Consider the following 18,238-nt stretch of genomic DNA (forward strand, 5'->3'; position numbering starts at 1 on the left):
CTTGCTCAACGTTTACTGCCATTGCTTCTTCCTCCTATGATTAGTTGACTGCCTTTGTGACACTGATGTTACTCCTTTAATAATCAAGATCAAAGCCATGTGCAGAGCCAGGGGAGGCGGTGCGTGCCTATAATCTCTGGATTTCGGAGGCCAAGACAGGAAGATCACAGATTCTAGAGAGATTCTCAGCAACCTAGTGAGACCCTGTTTCAAAAATAAACTTAAAACAAGGCTGGGAGTGTAGCTCAGAGGTACAGTGTCCCTGGGTTCAATCCCCAGTACCCAACAAAGAAAAAGAAAAAAAAGCTGTGTGTAGTGGTGCACGCTTGTAATCCCAGTACTTGGGAGGCCAAGACAGGATTCATGGCTAGCTTCAGCAACCTAGTGAGGCGCTCAGCAACTTAGCAAGAACCTATTTCCAGATAAAAAATAAAATAGGGCTGGGGCTATAGCTGGGAAGTAGAATGCCCACTGGGTTGAATCCTCAGCACCAGAAAAAAAAAAAAAGTTGGACCGCTCCCCCACCTACCTGGTTAGAGTTTAATATTTTAACTCAATGTCTAGTGATTCTAAAACCATAGAAACGTTGTTCTAAATCGTTGTAAAATAAACAGTAAATAACTATAGTCTTTTCATTCTCATTGGAATGCATAAACTGCTTTTCCTCATTTAGAAAAATATAATTATAGTGGAATTAATGGGAGTAAATGTCAAGAGAATAAAAATAAAGTATTCCCTAAATTCAATCCACATCATAAATTCTTTTATACTTGTTATAAGAAAAGCTCCCAAATAATAAACATAGTTATAAGGGGAAAAACAATTCTGCTACAAAATCCTTCCTATTGTCAGGTGTCAGTTCCATATCGGAGTAAGATTAGCAGATCAGGGAGTGTGTAGGGGGGGTATTGGGGATTGAACTCAGGAGTATTCTACTTCTGAGCTACACGTGTCCCCAGCCTTATTTTATTTTATTTTTGAAAACAAGGTCTTGTTAGATTGATAAGAGTCTCCCCACTTTCTGAGATTGTTCTCAAATGTGTGATCCTCCTAAATAAGACTCCCAAGTGTGCAGGCGTGTTCCACCACACCTGGCATCAGATCAGAGATTTGTTCCTTCCTTCCTTCCTTCCTTCCTTCCTTCCTTCCTTCCTTCCTTCCTTCCTTTTCTCTTCTTTCTTTTTTTTTTAATTTTTTTTTATTTTTAATTTTTTTGTTGTTGTTGTTCTGGGGATTGAACCCTGGCACATTCTACCTCTGAGCTACATCCCTAGTCCTTTTTATTTTTTCTTTTGAACCCAGGTCTCACTGAGTTGAAGAGTCTGATCTTGAACCTGCTATCCTTCTGTCTTAGCCTCCCAAGTAACACCATAAATTGAGTGTTATGGCAACTACTTTATATCCAAGAAAATTAAGACAAAAATGGTAAATAAATTTGTCTAGATCATATAATTAATGCCGATCAAATCTCAGATTAGTACAAAATTTTTTGGACTCAACATCCTATTTAACATTTTTTGGCACTGGGGATGGAACTCTGGGGCATTCTGCCTCCAAGCTACACCCCCAGCCCTATTGTATATTCTTTATTTTGAAACTGGGTCTCACTAAGTTGCAGAGGGCCTCACTAAGTAGCTGAGGCTGGCCGCAAACCTGCCATCCTCCTGTCTCAGCCTCCCAAGTACTAGGATTACAAGTGTGCACCACCACACCTGACTCCTTTTTTTTTTTAACTTTTTAATAAACTTCTGGCCAAGTGTAGTGGCACAAGTTTGTAATCTCAGTACTTGGGAGGCTGAGACAGGAGGATCGTAGGTTCAAGGACAGTCTCAGCAAGTAGTGAGACTCACATCAACATAGAAAAATTCTGTTTCCAAATAAAAATTAAAAAATAGGTCAGGTATGGTGGCGCATGCTTGTAATCCCAGCATTTGGGAATCTGAGACCAGAGGATCCTGGTTCATAGACAGCCTCAGCTACTTAGTGAGTCCCTTCACAATTCAGTGAGACCTTGTTTCAAAAAATAAAAAGACTAAGATGTAGGGCTGGGGTATAGCTCGGAGGTACAATGCCCCTGGGTTCCATCCCCATTACTGTAATAATAATAATAATAATAATAATAATAATAATAATAATAATAATAATCGGGCTTGGGGTGTAGCTTGGAAGTAGAATATCCCTGAGTTCAATCCCCAGTGACACAAAAAAATAATAACAAAAAATTAAAAACTTCTAATAGAGAATTCCAGTACTTGAGAGGCTGAGACAGGAGGATTACAGGTGCGAAGTCAGCCTCAGTAATTTAATAAAGCCCTCTTAAAATAACAAAATAAGCCGGGTGTGGTGGCACACACTTGAAAAAAGAAAAAAAACAGTAGAATAGAGCTAGGCGTGGGTGGCGCACACTTGTAATCCCAGCATTCAGGAGACTGAGACCAGAGGATCGCGGTTCGTGGACAGCCTCAGCTACTTAGTGAGGCCCTCTGCAACTCAGTGAGACCTGGTTTCAAAATAAAGAATAAAAAATAGGGCAGGGGATTTAGCTCAGAGGTTGAATGTGCCTGGGTTCCATCCCCAGACCCGCAAAAAATTAAATAACTAAAAATAAAATAACAAAATAAAAGGTTGAGAGTGCATCTCAGAGGCAGAATGTTCCTGGGTTCAACCCCCAGTACCACAGGAAAAAAATAAAATAAAAATAAAAATAAAACTTCTTTTTCTTTTCTTTTTTTTTTTCCTTGTGGTACTGGGGGTGAAACCCAGGGGCTTTTCTACCTCAGGGCTATACTCCCAGACCTATTTTATATTTTATTTGGAAACAGGGTCTCACTAAATTTCTGAGAGCCTCACTAAGTAGCTGAGGCTGGCTTTGAACCTATGTGTGGGTTTTATTGTGTGTGTGTGTGTGTGTGTGTGTGTGTGTGTGTGTGTGTGTATGTGTGGTACTGGGGATGGAACCCAGGGGCTTTTCTACCTCCAGGCTATACTCTCAGACCTACTTTTTTATTTTATTTGGAAACAGGGTCTCACTAAATTGCTGAGAGCCTCACTAAGGAACTGAGGCTGGCTTCGAACCTGTGTGAACCTCCTGTCTCAGCCTCCCAAGCGCTGGGATTACAAGCGTGCGCCACCATGCCCACCTATAAAACTTCTAATAGACCCAAATACAGTCTATATGGCTGAAGCAGAGTTGAGGAATAAGATTTGGCTTGTCAGATTAATGAATATTGAGGTCAGGTATTTCTTGCCTTCATATTGGCACGAATTATTAGGCAATCATATTTATGTAATCCTACTGCACTTCAATGGATTCGATCAAAAAACCCTTTCTAGAAGCCAGGCATGGTGGCACAGCCCTGTAATCCCAATACTTAGGAAGCTGAGACAGTAAGATCTTCAACCTAGAGAGCCCCTGTTTCAAAACTAAAGTAGTAGGGAGGGCTTGAATATAGCTTGGAGGTAGAATGCCTCTGGGTTCAATCTCCAGTACCACAAATAAGAGACAGAGAGAGACCAAAAGCCTACAGAATGGGGGAAGATCTTTTCCAGCTCCTCTTCTGATAGAGGACCAATATCTAGAATATAAAAAGAGCTTAGAAAACTTAACACTAAAATAATAATAATAATAATAATAATAATAATAATAATAATAACAACAACAACAACAGCAACAACAACCCTAACTGGGCATGGCAGCACGTATTTATAATCCCAGTACTTGAGTGGCAGAGACAAGAGGAAAGCAGGTTCGAAGCCAGTCTCATCAACTTAGCAAAGCTCTCAGAAATTTAGTAAGACCCTGTTTCCAAATAAAAATAAATGAATATTGTAATCCTAGCATTTGGGAGGCTGAGACTGGAGGATCGCTGTTCGCGGACAGCCTCAGCTACTTAGTGAGGCCCTCTGCAACTCATTGAGACCCAGTTTAAAAATAAAGAACGAAAAATAGGGCAGGGGGTGTAGCTCGGAGGTCAAATGACCCTGGGTTCCATCTCCAGACTTGCAAAAAAAATTTTTTTTAGTTTAAAAAAATAAATGAATAAATAGAGCTGGGGTGTAGCTCGGAGGTAGAAGGCCCTGGGTTCAATCCTCAGCACCACACACACAAAATAATAATAATAATATAATAATAACCCAATCAAAACTTGGCAATTGAGCTGGGCATGGCGGTGCACGCTTGTAATCCCTGCGCTTGGGAGGCGGAGACAGGAGGATTGCTCAGGTTCGAAGCCAGCCGAGTTGGCTTAAGAGACCCTATTTCCAAATAAAATATATATATAAATGGGTCTGGGAGTGTAGCCCGGAGGCAGAAGGGTTTCCAGGAACCCCAGTGCCACCAAAAAAAAAAAAAAAGGGCAATTGAAGTGAATAGACACTTCTCAAAAAAGAAATACTACTGATCAATAAATAAATGAAAAAAATGTTCAACATTGTTAGCAATTGGGTAAATGCAAATCAAAGCTACACTGAGATTCCATCTCCCTCCAGTTAGAAGGGCAATCATCAAGAAAACAAATAATAATAAATGCTGGTGAGGATGTGGGAAACTAGGAGCCCTTATACATTGTTGGTAGGACTGCAAACTAGTAAAGCTGCTATGGAGATCAGTGTGGAGGTTTCCCAGAAGACTGGGAGTGAAACTACCATATGACCCAGCTCTACCACTTCTGGGAATCTTTCCAAAGAAATTGAGGTCAGAGTATTATAGTGATACATGCATATCCATGTTTGTAGCAGCACAATTCACAATGATTAGATTACAAGCCAGGTGTGGTGGTGCATGCTTGTAAGCCTGGTACTTGGGAGACTTAGGGTGATCACAAATTCGCAGTCAGCCTCAGAAACTTAGTGAGACCCTGTTTCAAAATAAACAGTAAAGCCGCATATGGTGGTGCATGCTTATAATCCCTGCATTTGGGAGGCTGAGACAGGAGGATCGTGGTTTCTGGACAGCCTCAGTTACTTAGTGAGGCCCTCCGCAACTTAGCACTTGTTTCAAATAAAGAATTTTAAAAAATAGGGCATGGAGTGTAGCTCAGAGGTAGAATGACTCTGGGTTTCATCCTCAGACCCACAAATAAATAAACAAAGAAACAAAGAAACAAAGAAACAAAGAAACAAACAGTAGAAGAGGACTAGAGCTGTAGCTCAGAGGTAGAATGCCCCTGGGTTCCATCCCTAGTACCACACTCACACAGAGACACACACAATAAACAATCATCAAATTATGGAACCAACATAGATGTTTGTCACTAGATGAATGGGTCACCAAAGCATGTATATTGTGTGTACAATGAATTTTACCCAGCCATAAAGAATAAGACTATGTCATTTGCAGGAAAATGGGTGGCACTTGAGGATATTATAAGTGAGATTAGCCAGTGTCAGGAAGCAAATAGTCGTATGTTTTCTCTCATAGTTTGAAGCTAGGTAGAAATTGGGAACCAAAGGAGACCTCTGATAGAGGAGCAGAGATGCCAGGGGAGTCCTAGAGGGGCCTTAGGGCAGGGAGGAGGGGATAGGGGTGTAAAGAAGGTAACAGTTCAAATAATGCTATGTACATGCATGAAGTTACCATGCCAGTGTCAATGACATGTACGGGGAAGTGGAGGGAGGAGTGTGGGATTCCAGAGGGAAATGCACCAAGTGTGTGAATGTGTATTCCTATCACTTTACGCCTCAATTTGATGTTTAATTACAGTGCACCAATACAAGTATAAAAAGAAAATGCATAAAACCAACGTGAGGTGCATGCCTGTATCCCCAGGGTTTGGGAGGAGGGTCACAGGTTCCAGGCCAGCGGGAGGTAATTTAGTGCTGGCTTTGAACTTGCCCTTGAAGCTCCCTGTCTCAAACTTCCAGGTCTAGAGAATCTAGAAGTGTGGCATCACACTGGGAGTGGGACCCTGCTTCAAAACAACAGATGAAGCTGGGTGGTTACTGTACCTGCAATCCCAATATTTGACAAACTGAGAATGGGGGAGGGGGCAGCTGGTTTCAAACCAGTCTCAGCAATTTAGGGAGAGCCTCAGTAAGTTAGCAAGACCTTGTTTCAAAATTAAAAATAAAAAGTGCTGGGTGTAGAGCTTAGACATAGGGCACCCCTGGGTTCGATCCTCAGTAACAAAAGAATGAAACGAAATAAATAAAATTGTAATGTTCAACTGGGATCCGGTTATACACACCTGTAATCTTAGTACTTGGGAGGCTGACATAGGAGGATTGCAAGTTCGAAGACAGAATCAGCAATATAGCAGGACCTTGTTTCATAATAAAAAAATGCAGTGCTGGCTGGATAGCTCAGAGGTAGAATGACCCTGGGTTCCCTTCCCAGTACAAAAAAAGAGAGGGAGAGAGCAAGACAGGTTGTAGGCAGGTGGACAGGGAGGTTGTTCTGGGAAGAGGTGGGAGGGCTACCGCAGAAACTGCAAGTACAGCCGGGCTTGGTGGCGCACTCTTGTAATCCCAGCATTCGGGGGGCTGAGACCAGAGGATCGCGGTTCGCAGACACCCTCGGCTACTTAGTGAGGCTCTCTGCAACACAGTGAGACCCGGTTTCATAATAAAGAATTAAAAAATAGGGCAGGGGGTGTAGCTCAGAGGTCAAATGCCCCTGGGTTCCATCTCCAGATCTGGAAAGAAAGAAAGAAAGAAAGAAAGAAAGAAAGAAAGAAAGAAAGAAAGAAAGAAAGAAAGAAAGAAAGAAAACTGCGAGTACTTGGGGGACTGACCCTGTTTAATAATAAAAAATACAAAGTTATGTTGCTCAGAGGTAGAATGTCCCTGGGCCCTGGGTTCCATTCCCAGTACAAGAGAGAGGGAGGGAGGGAGAGACGAGAGAGGGGAGAGGGGAGAAAGAGAGGGGAGGGGAAGGAGGGGGGAGGGAGAGAGAGAAAGAGAGAGAGAGAGAGAGAGAGAGAGAGAGAGAGAGAGAGAGAGAGAGAGAGAGAGAGAGAGAGAGGATGTTTTAGGCAGGTGGACTCAGAGGTGTTCTGGGCAGAGAGTGAGGGTTGCCATGGGAACTGCAAGTCGAGGGCTGGAGCTGGAGCTGAAGGAATGCACAGAGAGGTAGAGGCACGGAGAGGTAGGGCTTCGTTTGTTATTGCTGCTGGAACAAATTATCACAAGCTCAGGGACTTCAAACACCGGACATGTACTGTCTTCCAGCGCTGGAGACCAGACATCCCAAACCATTCTCACTTCAACAAAGATGGGAGACACTAGAGAAAAACAAAGTTCCCGTTTCCGCACATCCTCGCCAGCATTTATCAGTGTTTGCGTTCTTGATGGTTGCCATTCTAAGCAGATGGCTGGGTAGGTAAGTGTGGTTATACACTACACCAGTGGCATCTCACTCAGCCACACAGTGATGCCATTTGCAGGAAAACGGATGGAACTAGGGAATGTCAGGCTACTTGAGATCAGCCTGGCCCAGAGAGTCAAGGGTTGAGCATGTTTTCGCCTGTGTGGAGGCTGGAGAGGAAGTAGGCAGCACCAGGGACTTGAGATGACCGAGGAGAGAGAGCAGTAGCATGGTGGAAGGGGATGGGGAGGGAGGCGGGGAGGGAAAGGAGGACTGCGGAAGGAAAGCGTTGCGATGCTGCTGTGCCACGCGCGAAGGCATGGCCCCCACAGTCACTACCGTGTGTGGGGAGGGCTGGGGAGCAGCGTGGGGCCTGGGAGACACGCACCGAGACCTGCGTGCGGGTTTGCTCCTGTGACTCTGAACCCCGCTATGATGTGTAACTACAGCGCACCGATAAAAGTATAAAAACCAGATTGCCGCCACTAAAAAGAGGAAAATAAAACACAAAATCGAAATGATACAAACACAGACAGACACTATACAGGTTCTCTCCATGTTAAATACAAAATATTTCTTCATAATTTGGAAAATAGGTATTGAATGAGGTTGCCCTCAGTATCCACGGAGGATTCGTTTCACAGTTCACCAAGGACACCACAATTCACAGATGCGCTCAAGCCCCTTAAATGAAACGGCTTAGTGTTTGCGTGTAACATATATAGAAATTCTTTTATACTTTATATTATCTCTAGATTACTTATAATACCTAATAAAATGCAAATGTTGTTTATCTAGTTGTTCTGCTTATTGTTTGGGGAATAATGACAAGAAAAAATTCTGTATATGCAGATATAATTTTTAGCATATAATATATGTATGCTGTTATTGGGGACTAAATCTACGGGCATTCTACCTCCCCTAGCTACATCCCCAACCCATGATATTTTTTGTCTGGAAACAGGGAACAGGGTGTGTGTGTGTGTGTGTGTGTGTGTGTGTGTGTTCCTGAAGAATGACCCCAGAAGCTTCTGCCTCCAGGCTACAGCCCCCTTGCATATGTTATTTTTATTTTGAAACAGGGTCTTGCCAAGTTGCTGAAGGTCTTAGTCCCTGAGGCTATCCTCAAAGCTGTGCTGCTTCTGCCTCGGCCTCCCAAGTACTGGGATTCCGGGCAGGCACCGCGGAGCCCAGTTTAGAGTAACTTTAGTCCACATTTGGTTGACTGCGCAGATGTGGAGCCCGTGGGTCTGGAGGACCAACGAGCAACGGCGTGTGGAAGGTGTGGAGCGAGGCGCGCCAAGTGCTGTAAGACACGTGCAGTGACTACGTAGGCATTTGGGTATCCATGCGTTCCAATTCAGCGTCCACAGCCTCTGCTCATCACTTACTGCATTCATTTTCTCAGGTGCCCCCCCACCCCCTATTGTAGGGTGATGACTGTAACCTTCCTGGTAAGCGCTCTGGGAGGTGAGGAAGCAGGTGGGGGAAGTTCCTTCAGTGTGAATTTTAGTAATCGGCCTGGCTTTGCCCTTGACTGCCTGGATCTCGGCGTGGGCACGGCGCACGGCCTGTGCACTTGAAGTGCCCGCGCCTCTCCTCCTCTCCTTCCTTTGCTCGGCAGCTGCTTATTTCAGTCTCTCTGTGCCCAGTGCTTTGCCAGGAACGACCCAGTGCTGAAAAGAGGGGGTCAGGCGCATTCTCTCAGCATTTCACTTGTCACGGTTGCTTTTGTGACTTAGTAAATTTGGGTATTTGGAGCATGAGAAAAACCAAGGCAAGTGTGAGACTGGTTTTCACCGGTGTGGCTTTTATTTTCTTATGCAGAATATAATTAATGTGTGTGTGTGTGTGTGTGTGTGTGTGTGTGTGTGTGTGTGTGTTTTATTGGCGATTGAACCCAGGGGCACTCTACATAAGACCTACAAACAGCCCTATTTTTATTTTGAAACTCGGTCTAAGTTGCTGAGGCTGGCCTTGAACCTGGGATCTTTCTGTTTTAGTCTCACAAGACAGGGATTTCAGGTGGGAATCAATTTTTCTGGTCATCCCAAAGTGTCTATGCATCAAACCAAAGTGTCTAAGCCAGGCGAGGTGGTGCATGCCTGGAATCCCAGTATTTGGGAGGCTGAAACAGGAGAATCACAGATTCAAGTTCTGTCTCAAGAATTTAGTGAGGCTTGCAGCAATTTAGCCATGACCCTGTTTCTAAATAAAATATATAAATAGGACTGGGGGTATAGCTTGGAAGTAGAATGACCCTGGATTCCATCCCCAGCAACACAAAAATTAAAAAATAAACTGGGTATCGTGGTGTACATTTTTAATTCTAAGACTTGGAAGGCTGAGACAGGAAGATGGCAGCAAGCTGTGAGAATCTCATTAACCTATGGGAGTTTATTTTCAAGTAAAAAAAAATTGGGCTAGTGGATGTAGGTAGCTCAATGGTAGAATGCCTCTGGGTTCAGTCTCTAGCACCACAAAAATTTTTTAAAAGAAATAGCAAAAATAAAGATAAAAAATAAAATTGGGCCGGGTGTGGTGGTGCATACCTATAATCCCAGGACCTGCTGGTTCGAGGCCAGCCTCAGCAACTACTCATGCCCCTCAGTAACTTAGTGAGACCCTGTTTCAAATAAAAAATAAAAAAGGGCTCGGAGGTCTAGCTTGAATTTAGAATGCCCCTGGATTCAATCCCCAGCACCACATAAAATAATAAATAAGAAAAGGGGTTCGGGGGTAGCGGGGCATGGTGGTGTACACTTATAATCCTAGTACTTGGGAGGCTGAGACAGAAGGATTGTGGTTTGCGGACAGCCTCAGCTAATTAGTGAGGCCCTCTGCAATTTAGTGAGACCCTGTTTCAAAATATAAAATAAAAATTAGGGCTGGGGGTATAGCTCAGAGTTAGAATGCCCCTGGGTTTTTTGTTTGTTGGTTTTTGTTTGTTTGTTTTGGTGGTATTGGGGTTCCTGGAAGCCCTTCTACCACTGGGCTACAATCTCAGACCTATTTTTATATGTTTTATTTGGAAACAGGGTCTCTTAAGCCAGTGCGGCTGGCTTCAAACCTGCGCAATCCTCCTGTCTTCGCCTCCCAAGCGCAGGGATTACAAGCATGCGCCACCAAGCCCGGCTGCCCCTGGTTTTCATCCCTAGTACTGCAAAATAGGGGGGACTAGGGGTGTAGCTCAGGGATAGAATGCCCTTGGGTTCAATTTCCAGTACCCCCTCCCACACACACACAAGTGAGGCCTGGTGGCACAAGCCTGTAATCCCAGTACCTGGGAGGCTGAGACAGGAGGATCTCGGGTATAAGAACAGCCTCAGCAAGTAGTAAGACTCTGATCAACCTAGAGAGACCCTGTTTCAAAATAAAAATCATAAAATAGGGCCGGGTGTGGTGGCACACACTTGTAATCCCTGCAGTTGAGAGGCGGAGACAGAAGGATCACTCAGGTTGGAAGCCAGTCGCGCTGGCTTAAGAGACCCTGTTTCCAAATAAAAATATAAAAAAATAGGTCTGTGAGTGTAGCCCAGAAGGGCTTCCAGGAACCCCAGTACCACCAAAAAAATAAAAATAAAAATAAAAATAAAATAGGGCTCGGGGTGTAGTTCAGAGGTAGAATCACCCTGGGTTCAATTCCCAGAACCACAGATCATCCTCACCTTTGTCTCATTGTCGTTGTCATCATCACCATCGTCATTGTCATCATCATAAAGGGCTGGGTGGGGTGTAGGTCAGGGGTCGAATGCCCTTGGATTCAATCCTCAGCACCACAAAAACAAAAACCAAGTGTCTACTACATCAGTGCTAGTCTTCTTCAATAGGCAGAGATGTTATATTACCCCATCTCAAAAAATGGAGTCAGGAGAGGAGAGTCAGACCACATTGTACAAATGCTAACTTACAAACATATGTTATTTCCCCTTAAACCATCTTCCCCTGAATATGTTGCCTAACTTCAAGCTGATGATTGTGACATCACCACCATTTCTAGGCAGACAAAAATGACGAGAGAGAAAATTGCCATTTGTGGACTTTAGTGTCACTAACCAGCAATTGGGAGAGACATGAAGGGGAGAGTGGAGAGAAAGAGGGAGAGAGAGAGAGAGAGAGAGAGAGAGAGAGAGAGAGAGAGAGAGAGAGAGAGAAAAGGTACATTTGAAATGTCAATAAGCTTACTTGAATGTGATTGGAGTGCCTAGCATGCCTCAAGCATCCCCAGCACCACAAAAAGATAATGTACTTGAAATTGTTCCTAATAGAAGGGATTTGGGGGCCACCCTTCCTTAAAAGGAGAAAAACAAAGTGGTGCGGTGCTTGCAGGCCTATAACCCCAGTACTTGGGAGGCTGAGACAGAAGGATTGCAGGCTTGAGGCCAACCTCACCAACTTTTTGAGACCCTCAGCACCTTGGTGATACTGTATTTCAAAATAAAAATGAAAAGACTGGAGAAGCCGGGTATGGTAGCACATGTCTGTAATCCCAATATTTGGGAGTCTGAGTCAGGAGGATCACAGCTTCAAAGCCAGCCTCAGCAGCTTAGGGAGACCCCCAGCAACTTAGAGAGACCCTGTTTCCAATTAAAAAAATAAAATAAAATAGGTCGGAGCGTGGTGGCGCACGCTTGTAATCCCAGCACTTGGGAGGCTGAGACAGGAGGATCACACAGGTTCGAAGCCAGCCTCAGCTACTGAGTGAGGCTCTCAGCAACTTAGTGAGACCCTGTTTCCAAATAAAGTATAAAATAGGGCTGGGAGTATAGCCCGGAGGTAGAAAAGCCCCTGGGTTCCACCCCCAGTACCACCAAAAATAAATAAGTAAATAAATAAATAAATAAATCCATAATAAATAAATAAATAAAATAGTGCTGAGGGTATAGCCCAAAGGGAGAGATCACCTAGGCTTCATCCCTAGTAACACACACACACACACACACACACACACACACACACACACAGTCTCTAAAGGTTTTTGTGGGGGATTTTTTGGTACTGGGATACCTGTATTCACAATATATCTTTGAGTACCTGTATCTACCATATCCACCAGTATAGGGTCATAGTGTAGGTCCTCTACCTAGTCCTCTCTCCTTCCCCTCCCTCCCCTAAGAACCACTGATATTTTTTTATATTGAGGATTGAACTCAGGGGCATTCTATCTCTAAGCTAGACCCCCATCCCTATTTTATCCCTATTTTATTTTTAAATTTTAATTAAAAAAAATTTTGGTACTAGGAATTGAACTCAGGGGCATACTACTTCTAAGGTATACTCCCAACTTATTTTTTTTTAATTTTTAATTTGAAATAGGGTCTCACTAGGTTGGTGAGTCTCTCATTACTTGCTGAGGTTGTCCTAGAACCTGTAATCCTCCTGTTTCATCTTCCCAAATCCTGGGATTAAAGCATGTACCACCATGCCTGGCTTTAGTTTTTTATTTTTTGTGATAGTGGGGATTGAACCCAGGGGCATTCTACTTCTAAGCTACACCCCCAGCTCTCTTTTATTTTTATTTTGAAACAGGATCTGCCAGGTATTGTGGCACACGTTTATAATCCTAGTACCTGGGATGCTGAGACAGGAGGTTCGCAGGTTTGAAGACAGATTCAGCAAGTAGTGAGACTCTCATCAATCTAAAGAAACCCTACTTCTTTTCTTTTTTTTAACAAAATTTTTATTGAACATAAATGGTATACATTTAAACTAATTTGGTGCCCTCCCCCCCCCCGCCCCCGGGAAATACACACAATGGAATTCTATTCAGCCATAAAGAAGAACAAAATTATATCATTTGCAAGAAGATGGAAAGCCCTGTTATGATCTCACTTAACTATTATGTTAAGTGAGATCAGCCAAGCACAGAAGGAGAAGATACATATGTTTCCTCTAATATGCCCAAACTAGGAAACACAGAGGATACCAGTGGGACTCCAGATAATGGAGGGGAAATATCAGCAAAGTTTGAATGGAAAGATAGGAGAGGAAGAAGGCTGATCTTGATTAATGAGGGTCTACATCTGAATATGTGTAAAATTATGAATATGACATGGTTAACCTGGACAACCATTGGTGGGAGGGGGGAAGGAAAAAAGGGGGTAGGGGAGAGAGGGCACCAAATATAGTTTAAATTTCTTTTCTTTTTTATTTTTCTTTTTTATTTTTTTTGGTACTAGGGATTGAACCCAGGGGCATTTTACCTCTGAGCTACACCCCTAGCCTTATTTTATTTTTTATTTTGAAACAGGGTCTCATTAAGGTGCTGAGGGCCTATTAAATTGCCAAGGCTGACTTTGAACCAGTGACCCATTTGTCTCAGCCTCCTTAAGTACCGAGATTACAGGTGTGCACCACCACACCTGGCTAAAATTTTTTAGATATACTTTTATTGATGTATCATAGTCTCACATCATAATGTTGTTCAGAGTGATAGGGACATACATGCACATAGCAGTTGGTATGCTTTCCCCTAATCAACCAACCTCCTTTTCCTTCCTTCCTTCCTTCCTTCCTTCCTTCCTTCCTTCCTTCCTTCCTTCCTCCCTCCCTCCCTCCCTCCCTCCCTCCCTCCCTCCCTCTTTCTTTCTTTCTTTCTTTCTTTCTTTCTTTCTTTCTTTCTTTCTTTCTTTCTTTCTTTCTTTCTTTCGTACTGGAGATTGAACCCAGGGGTATTCTACCTCTGCGCTACACCCCCAGCCCTATTTTTATTTTTATTTTGAAACAGGGTCTCACTAAGTTTTGGAGGGCCTCACAAGTTTCTAAGGGTGGCCACAAAAGTGCAATCCGCCTGTCTCAGCCTCCCAAGTACTGGGATTCCAAGTGTGTGCCACCACATCAGGCCCCCCCCTAATCCTTTCAGTATATGCAGTACTGGGGATTAAACTCAGGAGCATACTACCTCCAAGCTAACCCCCATCCCTGCTTTTTATTCTTTATTTCAAAACAGGGCCTCACTAAGTAGCTGAAGCTGACCACAAACCTGCAATCCTCCTGTCTCAGCCTCCCAAATACTGGGATTACAAGCATGTGACATCACACCTGGCTTATGTTTTTGACTTCTGCATATATGGTGGCAAAAGCTAGGAATTAAAAAAGAACCTGCACAAGTTTTTTGTTATTTTCTTTCTTTTTTGGTGCTAGGAATTGAACTCAGGGGCATTCTTCCTCCAAGCTATACCACCAGTCCATTTTTTTTTTATTTTTATTTGGCAACGGGGTCTCACCAAGTTGCTGAGAACCTCAGGAAGTTGCTGACGATGAATTTCAAACCTGTGATCCTCCTGTCCCAGCCTCCCAAGTACTGGAATTACAGGCATGCACCACCATACCTGTTTTATTTTTTATTTTGAAACAGGGTCTTGCTAAATTACCAAGAGCCTTTGCTAAGTTGTCAAACTTGAGATCCTCTGTCTCAGCCTCCCAAGTACTGGGATTACAGGCATGTGCAACCACTCCTGGCTGTCTCGGTTCTAATAGCCACTGGAGACCTTAATTTGGGCATAGAAAATTGAAAGACATAACCAGGCAAGGTGGCACATGCCTATAATCCTAGCAACTAGGGAGGCTGAGGCTAGAAGATGGAAGTTCAAGGTCAGCTTTGACAAGGAGATTCTTAGCATTTTATCAAGATGCTGTCTCAAAATAAAATAAAATAAAACAGAAAGGGTGGTGGATGTAGCTTAGTGGTAGAGCACCCCTGGGTTTGATCCCGTGTACTACAAAAGAAAAAGGAAAGGAAAAACAAGTGTGCACATAAGAGAGAAAGCATGAAGAAAAGGATAGGAATATGACATTGAAAATCCAAAGGGATTTGAAGTAAGGGGAAACAAATAGCCAAATTGGCTAGTGATACCTTAGGTTCAGCTTGCCCTTAATGGATCCAACCATTACTGTGTGTGTGTGTTACTGGGGATTCAATCCAGAGGCATTCTATTATCTCTGAGCTATACCTCTAGCCCTATTTTATTTGTTATTTTGAAACAGTCTTGCTAATTTGCTGAGGCTGGCCTTGAATCTGTAGACGTCCTCAGCCTTTCAAATACTGGTATTACTGGTGTGTGCCACTACACCTGGACAACCATTACTTTAGGGTATACCAAGAATCATTCATGCCCTGGGACCTCATTAGAAATAGGTTTTCAAACTAGAAATGTTTCACCCTCTACCAGTTACAAGTTTTCCAAAAATGTTTAGAAGATGAAGAAATGTCAGCATTGTTATGGATTTGGGAGAATATGGTTGTGGGGAAACTGTTCCTGGGGACCCCTGTTAGGGTCCCGGACACAATTTCCTTCAAACCACAACAAAACCCAAAACAACCAAAAACAGAAAATTACCGCGGGTTCTTGTCCTAAGCTACGAATAAATATGCATAAGTTGGACAGTTGCTGAAGATTTAAAGAAGTTTATTATAAGATAGAAATACAGAGGATAGGTACAGCTCTATACCAGACTGGCATGGAGGGGTGACGCGAATGAATACACTAAAGGGATCACACGTGGACCGGACATTTTATACCCATGACCTCAATCTTGTTTACGTAATTCTGATGTAGTGAACGTCCCTGTAAGGTACCTCCCCCAGTCAGGTGTGGCAAGGGGTCTCCTTTCATGAAGGTCGACCCCTCCTACCATCTTAGCCAGCTTATCTAATCATGTAGATCTGTCTTTAGATAGAGAAAGGCCTAGTTCGCCTCTCCTATTGACTTTTTACTTTTAACTATATTAATTTACATTGGAATAGTTGCCTGCTTTTAGGCAGAAACCAAGTCCTTGCACAGATTTGCCCCTCACCCAATTTTTGAAATATATTAATAATCATAGCTTTCTCAAATCTTCCTAGGCCATTCCCAATACTGGTACAAGCATGCTCATATATGTTCTCTCCTAAAACACCCAATGTCTTGATCATAACCATATGACCAAGAATTAAACTGTGAAGAACAGAGATCATGTTAAAATATACTAACTGGGCCATTCATCTATTGCTACATTAAAACAACTTCAAGGCAGGTGCAGTGATGCTTGCTTGTAAAGCCAGCTATTTGGAAGGCAGAGATCCAAGCCCAACCTGGGCAGAGAGACTGTCTCAAAATAAAATAAAAGGGAATGGTCATGTAGCTCAATGTAAAAGACCTTGAGTTAAATCCCCAGCAGAGAGAGAAAGAGAGAGAGAGAGAGAGAGAGAGAGAGAGAGAGAGAGAGAGAGAGAGAGAGAGAAGCAGAAACTAGAGAAACTAGGTGGCTAAAACCTAATGAGAGAGAGAAGAGAAGAGAAGAGAGGAGAGGATTGGAGAGGAGAAGAAACTAGAGAAGCTAGGCGGCTAAAAAACCAACCATTTAGTATTTCTCATGATTCTGTGGACTAAATGGGCTCATGTGTGTGGCTTTTGTTGTAGGTAGTGTTGACTAAGGTCATTCAGTTAACTGGGTGGCTCATTATGCAACTGTAATCAGCTTGGAGCTTGGCTGGAGCTAAAATATCCAAGACAGTTTTATTCACATATCTGGACGTTAGAGCTGGTCACCTGGGGTGTTTTGGTCCTCCTCCACATGGGCTCCCGTCTGTTGGCAGGTTAGACTGTCTTTTTTTTTTTTTTTTTTTACAGCATGGTAACTGGGTTCCAAAGAGGGCAAGGCTCACTTCTGCACGAGTGCTTTCTTCTGTTCTGTCATGTTTGCTAATATCCCACTGACCATGCAAGTCACCTGGTTCAAGCCCAACATCACTGTGGGAAGGCACAAAAGGTCATTATTACTAGATGGCATGAATCATTAGGAACAACCCATCTAGAACTCTATGTATCAGTTCATATAATAATCACTTAGAGAACACCCAGTTCCTAGGAATATCATAATGGCCAAGATAGAGTCCTGGCATCAAGGAACCTACCTCCTTTCAGTTAGGAGGGTGGGATAAAGGACGGTGGCACAGATCTGTATCCTTGTTTTTGGTACTGAGGACTTGAATCAAGTGGGGGTTCTACCCCTGAGCTACTCCCCTAGCCCTTTAAATTTTTTTTTTTAACTTTGAGACAGGGTCTTGCTAAATTGCTCAACCTGGCTTCCAACCTGTGATCCTCTTCCTCAGCCTTCCAAGTACTTGCATTACAGACAAGTGCCACAGCGCCCGGCATGTGCTTCAATTTTGAAAGTGAGTGTTTTTGAGTCTTTAAAGGGAGAATGTGAGCCACTTCCAGAAGGCGAGAGGAACTCATCTGTTGGTCTGGGATGTTATTATTTAGAGAGGCCCAATAGCTGGGGTCTGGACTACAGGAGGGACAGGGTGGAGTTACACACACACACACACATACATACACACACACACACACACACACTGATGATTGAATTCAGGAACATTCTACCTCAGAGCTACACTCTCCCCAGCTCTATTTTATTTTTTATTTGAAAACAGGGTCTCACTAAGTTGCTGAGAGCTTCAGTAAACTGAGGCTGGCTTAAAACCTGCAATCCTCTTGTCTCAGCCTCCCAAGTACTGGGATTACAGGCTTGTGCCAGCACCCTTGATCTGGATTTACACAATTTTGCAGGTTTTTCTAATGCATTTGTAGCACCCTTAGTGTTACTGTGTATGTGTTTGTATGCGCGCACACGTGTGTGTTTTACTGGAGATTGAACCCAAGGGCATTCTACCTCCGAGCTATAATCCCCGCCCTTTTTATTTTTAAAAATTCTTTCACTTGTAAGGCTGAGACAGGAGGATCACAGGTTTGCAGCCGGCCTCAGCTACTTAGTGAGGCCCTCTGCAATTTAGTGACACCCTGTTTCAAAATAAAGAATAAAAATAGAGCTGGGAGTGTAGCTCGGAGGTATAATGCTGATGGGTTCAATCTCCAGAAAACCCACCCTTCCAAATTCTTTCATTTGAAACAGGGTCTTATTAGGTTGCTGAGTCTCACTAAATTGCTGAGG

The sequence above is a fragment of the Muscardinus avellanarius genome, assembly GCF_963383645.1.
Source record: "Muscardinus avellanarius genome assembly, chromosome: X".
Lineage (NCBI taxonomy): Eukaryota > Metazoa > Chordata > Mammalia > Rodentia > Gliridae > Muscardinus > Muscardinus avellanarius.